This window comes from Dendronephthya gigantea, unplaced genomic scaffold (assembly GCF_004324835.1).
Source record: "Dendronephthya gigantea isolate DGI-Jeju-01 unplaced genomic scaffold, DenGig_1.0 000106F, whole genome shotgun sequence".
In the NCBI taxonomy this organism is placed as follows: Eukaryota; Metazoa; Cnidaria; class Anthozoa; order Malacalcyonacea; family Nephtheidae; genus Dendronephthya; species Dendronephthya gigantea.
This window is the reverse complement of record NW_021163116.1, coordinates 784,971-792,105: the sequence shown is the minus strand read 5'-3', so window position 1 is coordinate 792,105 and position 7,135 is coordinate 784,971. Positions and strand designations below refer to the sequence as shown.

Below are 7,135 nucleotides of genomic sequence, written 5' to 3'. Positions count from 1 at the left end.
CGACATGTAAAAGGACGAACTCCGCATTGTCAATACAACATAAGCCAATCACAGTCGTTCCCAACTTGGCCTTGTAGCTCAGACGGTAGAGCATCGTTCTAGAAATGCGAAGGTCGCGGGTTCGATTCCCCCGCGGTCAAGTAGAATTTTCTGCTTGCCCGGTTGTCATACTTGTGCAGAGAACAATACACCTTACATATCCACAAGTGAACACATGGCTCAATTGAGAGCAAAAAACGTACAAATATATCAACATTTGCAGATGTAACTGCATAACGACATGTAAAAGGACGAAACTCCGCATTGTCAATAACAACATAAGCCAAATCACAGTCGTTCCCAACTTGGCCTTGTAGCTCAGACGGTAGAGCATCGTTCTAGAAATGCGAAGGTCGCGGGTTCGATTCCCACCGCGGTCAAGTAGAATTTTCTGCTTGCCCGGTTGGTCATACTTGTGCAGAAGAACAAATACACCTTACATAATATCCACAAGTGAACACATGGCTCAATTGAGAGCAAAAAAAACGTACAAATATATCAACATTTGCAGATGTAACTGCATAACGACATGTAAAAGGACGAAACTCCGCATTGTCAATAACAACATAAGCCAAATCACAGTCGTTCCCAACTTGGCCTTGTAGCTCAGACGGTAGAGCATCGTTCTAGAAATGCGAAGGTCGCGGGTTCGATTCCCACCGCGGTCAAGTAGAATTTTCTGCTTGCCCGGTTGGTCATACTTGTGCAGAAGAACAAATACACCTTACATAAATATCCACAAGTGAACACATGGCTCAATTGAGAGCAAAAAAAAACGTACAAATATATCAACATTTGCAGATGTAACTGCATAACGACATGTAAAAGGACGAAACTCCGCATTGTAATAACAACATAAGCCAAATCACAGTCGTTCCCAACTTGGCCTTGTAGCTCAGACGGTAGAGCATCGTTCTAGAAATGCGAAGGTCGCGGGTTCGATTCCCACCGCGGTCAAGTAGAATTTTCTGCTTGCCCGGTTGGTCATACTTGTGCAGAAGAACAAATACACCTTACATAATATCCACAAGTGAACACATGGCTCAATTGAGAGCAAAAAAAAAACGTACAAATATATCAACATTTGCAGATGTAACTGCATAACGACATGTAAAAGGACGAAACTCCGCATTGTCAATAACAACATAAGCCAAATCACAGTCGTTCCCAACTTGGCCTTGTAGCTCAGACGGTAGAGCATCGTTCTAGAAATGCGAAGGTCGCGGGTTCGATTCCCACCGCGGTCAAGTAGAATTTTCTGCTTGCCCGGTTGGTCATACTTGTGCAGAAGAACAAATACACCTTACATAAATATCCACAAGTGAACACATGGCTCAATTGAGAGCAAAAAAAAACGTACAAATATATCAACATTTGCAGATGTAACTGCATAACGACATGTAAAAGGACGAAACTCCGCATTGTCAATAACAACATAAGCCAAATCACAGTCGTTCCCAACTTGGCCTTGTAGCTCAGACGGTAGAGCATCGTTCTAGAAATGCGAAGGTCGCGGGTTCGATTCCCACCGCGGTCAAGTAGAATTTTCTGCTTGCCCGGTTGGTCATACTTGTGCAGAAGAACAAATACACCTTACATAAATATCCACAAGTGAACACATGGCTCAATTGAGAGCAAAAAAAAAACGTACAAATATATCAACATTTGCAGATGTAACTGCATAACGACATGTAAAAGGACGAAACTCCGCATTGTCAATAACAACATAAGCCAAATCACAGTCGTTCCCAACTTGGCCTTGTAGCTCAGACGGTAGAGCATCGTTCTAGAAATGCGAAGGTCGCGGGTTCGATTCCCACCGCGGTCAAGTAGAATTTTCTGCTTGCCCGGTTGGTCATACTTGTGCAGAAGAACAAATACACCTTACATAAATATCCACAAGTGAACACATGGCTCAATTGAGAGCAAAAAAAAAACGTACAAATATATCAACATTTGCAGATGTAACTGCATAACGACATGTAAAAGGACGAAACTCCGCATTGTCAATAACAACATAAGCCAAATCACAGTCGTTCCCAACTTGGCCTTGTAGCTCAGACGGTAGAGCATCGTTCTAGAAATGCGAAGGTCGCGGGTTCGATTCCCACCGCGGTCAAGTAGAATTTTCTGCTTGCCCGGTTGGTCATACTTGTGCAGAAGAACAAATACACCTTACATAATATCCACAAGTGAACACATGGCTCAATTGAGAGCAAAAAAACGTACAAATATATCAACATTTGCAGATGTAACTGCATAACGACATGTAAAAGGACGAAACTCCGCATTGTCAATAACAACATAAGCCAAATCACAGTCGTTCCCAACTTGGCCTTGTAGCTCAGACGGTAGAGCATCGTTCTAGAAATGCGAAGGTCGCGGGTTCGATTCCCACCGCGGTCAAGTAGAATTTTCTGCTTGCCCGGTTGGTCATACTTGTGCAGAAGAACAAATACACCTTACATAATATCCACAAGTGAACACATGGCTCAATTGAGAGCAAAAAAAAACGTACAAATATATCAACATTTGCAGATGTAACTGCATAACGACATGTAAAAGGACGAAACTCCGCATTGTCAATAACAACATAAGCCATCGTCGTTCCCAACTTGGCCTTGTAGCTCAGACGGTAGAGCATCGTTCTAGAAATGCGAAGGTCGCGGGTTCGATTCCCACCGCGGTCAAGTAGAATTTTCTGCTTGCCCGGTTGGTCATACTTGTGCAGAAGAACAAATACACCTTACATAAATATCCACAAGTGAACACATGGCTCAATTGAGAGCAAAAAAAAACGTACAAATATATCAACATTTGCAGATGTAACTGCATAACGACATGTAAAAGGACGAAACTCCGCATTGTCAATAACAACATAAGCCAAATCACAGTCGTTCCCAACTTGGCCTTGTAGCTCAGACGGTAGAGCATCGTTCTAGAAATGCGAAGGTCGCGGGTTCGATTCCCACCGCGGTCAAGTAGAATTTTCTGCTTGCCCGGTTGGTCATACTTGTGCAGAAGAACAAATACACCTTACATAAATATCCACAAGTGAACACATGGCTCAATTGAGAGCAAAAAAAAACGTACAAATATCAACATTTGCAGATGTAACTGCATAACGACATGTAAAAGGACGAAACTCCGCATTGTCAATAACAACATAAGCCAAATCACAGTCGTTCCCAACTTGGCCTTGTAGCTCAGACGGTAGAGCATCGTTCTAGAAATGCGAAGGTCGCGGGTTCGATTCCCACCGCGGTCAAGTAGAATTTTCTGCTTGCCCGGTTGGTCATACTTGTGCAGAAGAACAAATACACCTTACATATATATCCACAAGTGAACACATGGCTCAATTGAGAGCAAAAAAAAACGTACAAATATATCAACATTTGCAGATGTAACTGCATAACGACATGTAAAAGGACGAAACTCCGCATTGTCAATAACAACATAAGCCAAATCACAGTCGTTCCCAACTTGGCCTTGTAGCTCAGACGGTAGAGCATCGTTCTAGAAATGCGAAGGTCGCGGGTTCGATTCCCACCGCGGTCAAGTAGAATTTTCTGCTTGCCCGGTTGGTCATACTTGTGCAGAAGAACAAATACACCTTACATAAATATCCACAAGTGAACACATGGCTCAATTGAGAGCAAAAAAAAGTACAAATATATCAACATTTGCAGATGTAACTGCATAACGACATGTAAAAGGACGAAACTCCGCATTGTCAATAACAACATAAGCCAAATCACAGTCGTTCCCAACTTGGCCTTGTAGCTCAGACGGTAGAGCATCGTTCTAGAAATGCGAAGGTCGCGGGTTCGATTCCCACCGCGGTCAAGTAGAATTTTCTGCTTGCCCGGTTGGTCATACTTGTGCAGAAGAACAAATACACCTTACATAAATATCCACAAGTGAACACATGGCTCAATTGAGAGCAAAAAAAAACGTACAAATATATCAACATTTGCAGATGTAACTGCATAACGACATGTAAAAGGACGAAACTCCGCATTGTCAATAACAACATAAGCCAAATCACAGTCGTTCCCAACTTGGCCTTGTAGCTCAGACGGTAGAGCATCGTTCTAGAAATGCGAAGGGTCGCGGGTTCGATTCCCACCGCGGTCAAGTAGAATTTTCTGCTTGCCCGGTTGGTCATACTTGTGCAGAAGAACAAATACACCTTACATAAATATCCACAAGTGAACACATGGCTCAATTGAGAGCAAAAAAAAACGTACAAATATATCAACATTTGCAGATGTAACTGCATAACGACATGTAAAAGGACGAAACTCCGCATTGTCAATAACAACATAAGCCAAATCACAGTATTTCCCAACTTGGCCTTGTAGCTCAGACGGTAGAGCATCGTTCTAGAAATGCGAAGGTCGCGGGTTCGATTCCCACCGCGGTCAAGTAGAATTTTCTGCTTGCCCGGTTGGTCATACTTGTGCAGAAGAACAATACACCTTACATAAATATCCACAAGTGAACACATGGCTCAATTGAGAGCAAAAAAAAACGTACAAATATATCAACATTTGCAGATGTAACTGCATAACGACATGTAAAAGGACGAAACTCCGCATTGTAAATAACAACATAAGCCAAATCACAGTCGTTCCCAACTTGGCCTTGTAGCTCAGACGGTAGAGCATCGTTCTAGAAATGCGAAGGTTGCGGGTTCGATTCCCACCGCGGTCAAGTAGAATTTTCTGCTTGCCCGGTTGGTCATACTTGTGCAGAAGAACAAATACACCTTACATAAATATCCACAAGTGAACACATGGCTCAATTGAGAGCAAAAAAAACGTACAAATATATCAACATTTGCAGATGTAACTGCATAACGAGATGTAAAAGGACGAAACTCCGCATTGTCATAAACAACATAAGCCAAATCACAGTCGTTCCCAACTTGGCCTTGTAGCTCAGACGGTAGAGCATCGTTCTAGAAATGCGAAGGTCGCGGGTTCGATTCCCACCGCGGTCAAGTAGAATTTTCTGCTTGCCCGGTTGGTCATACTTGTGCAGAAGAACAAATACACCTTACATAAATATCCACAAGTGAACACATGACTCAATTGAGAGCAAGAAAAAAACGTACAAATATATCAACATTTGCAGATGTAACTGCATAACGACATGTAAAAGGACGAAACTCCGCATTGTCAATAACAACATAAGCCAAATCACAGTCGTTCCCAACTTGGCCTTGTAGCTCAGATGGTAGAGCATCGTTCTAGAAATGCGAAGGTCGCGGGTTCGATTCCCACCGCGGTCAAGTAGAATTTTCTGCTTGCCCGGTTGGTCATACTTGTGCAGAAGAACAAAAGAACAAAAGAAAGCCCTACTTAAACCACCTTAGCCCTGCTTAGACCACCTTAAATGACCTTAGCCCTCCTTAGACAACGTTAGAACTTCTTAGACCACCTTAGCCCTCCTTAGGCCCCCTTAGCCCTCCTTAGCTGTCCTTAGCCCTACTTAGGCGATTCTCCATTACCGTGCGCTTCACCTTAGCAGGTGAAGCGGCTTTTGAAATTCTGTCCATGCGACCATGACTGAAAAACAAAGCACGCTCTGCCCGCGCGGGCAAAGCGGACGAAATGGAGAATCACCTTTTGACCACCTTAGACCTCTTGCTTTAGCCCTCCGTAGACCACCTTAGTCCTGCTTAGACTGCCTTAGCCCTCCTTAGTCATCCTTCACCCTCTTTAGTCCTCCTTGGTTCTTCCCAGTTCTCCTTATTAGTCTACCTTATTTTGAAATGTGTAGTGAGAATTTTGAAATGTGTAGCGAGAGTTTTGAAATGTGTAGCAAGAGTTTTGAAATGTGTTTTCTGACTTTGTAATGTGTTCTTATAAATATTAATGTTGTATTAATATACGGTGACACATATTGGCCACCGTACATTTAAGTTATGTTATTTAAATACCCAGTCATTACACAAACATATTGATGACATTCGGCAGGATTTAAATTTTACAAATACAGACATCAGCATCTTTTCTGAAACTCAATGTATTAGTTTAGATAATGATATGATAATTACAGCATGTTCAGAAATGATAGTCACTCTTTGACCTCAAGACCTTTTGGTGGTATGGCAGTCTTCAACAGAGTTGAATTCTTACAAGGTTATCCATGTTCTTGTAACATGAATGGTATTGAAATAACCATGATAAAAGTAATGATTCTTCCACAAGAATCATTACGTAACTATTATTGGTATTTATCGATCACCCAGAATTGCAATACACCAACTGCTTGCAGCATTTAATGAAGTGTTAAGCATATATACTTCTCAGTTTAATATTTTCATAGGTGAAACTGGTTGGATCAATGCAATAGAAGTCCTTTATATAATTTTTAAACAACAAAATAACTTTACGTATACAGTTATCATAATTCACATAGATGGATATAATCAGTTGCATACAATTTACTGTACAAAACAGAAGCTATTGATGCCTTCTGCTGATACTGGTGTTCAAGTAAAATGGCACAGTCTTATACAGCTGCGGTAATATACAGCTGCAGTAATCAAACCATACAGTATATGATTTATACATTGAAGTGGAGTTGAATATTACATCTGACTTTTAATCTTCTAAACATTTTGCGATATGTGGCCTTTGGTTTGCACGTCTTCACTACAAATATGTGGCTTTCTGGAATAGCTGATCCAAAATAAATAAAGTTATGTGCAAATATGGATTCCATCAACAATTTTTCCTGTCAGGATTTATCCATATTATGTTGATTATAAGTAATGGACAATTACCTCCTATCCCCATTGACATCTTAATTTATGTATTGACAGTTAAATAAAAACCAAGGAACTCTTGTTACAATTGACTGAACAAAAGTGATTTTGACAACAAAATCCAACAAACACCCCAATACCTAGCTACACAGGAAGAAGTTTATTTTAAAACGTAACTTTTCAATTTCAGTTAGCACCATCAAATTACAAAGTTGAAGTGAATTCACAGCACATTCACACAGTGAAACGTTTAATAGACTAGCTTGATTATAACATATTAAACTCTGGATCCGTTTTTGCTGAGATTCAACATAATAT

At 41.0% G+C, this 7,135-nt stretch overlaps 1 non-coding gene across 1 annotated transcript; it reads left to right on the top strand.

Annotated features, from left to right (window-relative positions):
• Positions 1-5,262: 5,262 nt before the first annotated feature.
• Positions 5,263-5,335, top strand: Trnas-aga. Its single transcript has one exon. It is a non-coding gene; the product is annotated as a tRNA-Ser (tRNA).
• The last annotated feature ends 1,800 nt before the right edge of the window (positions 5,336-7,135 follow it).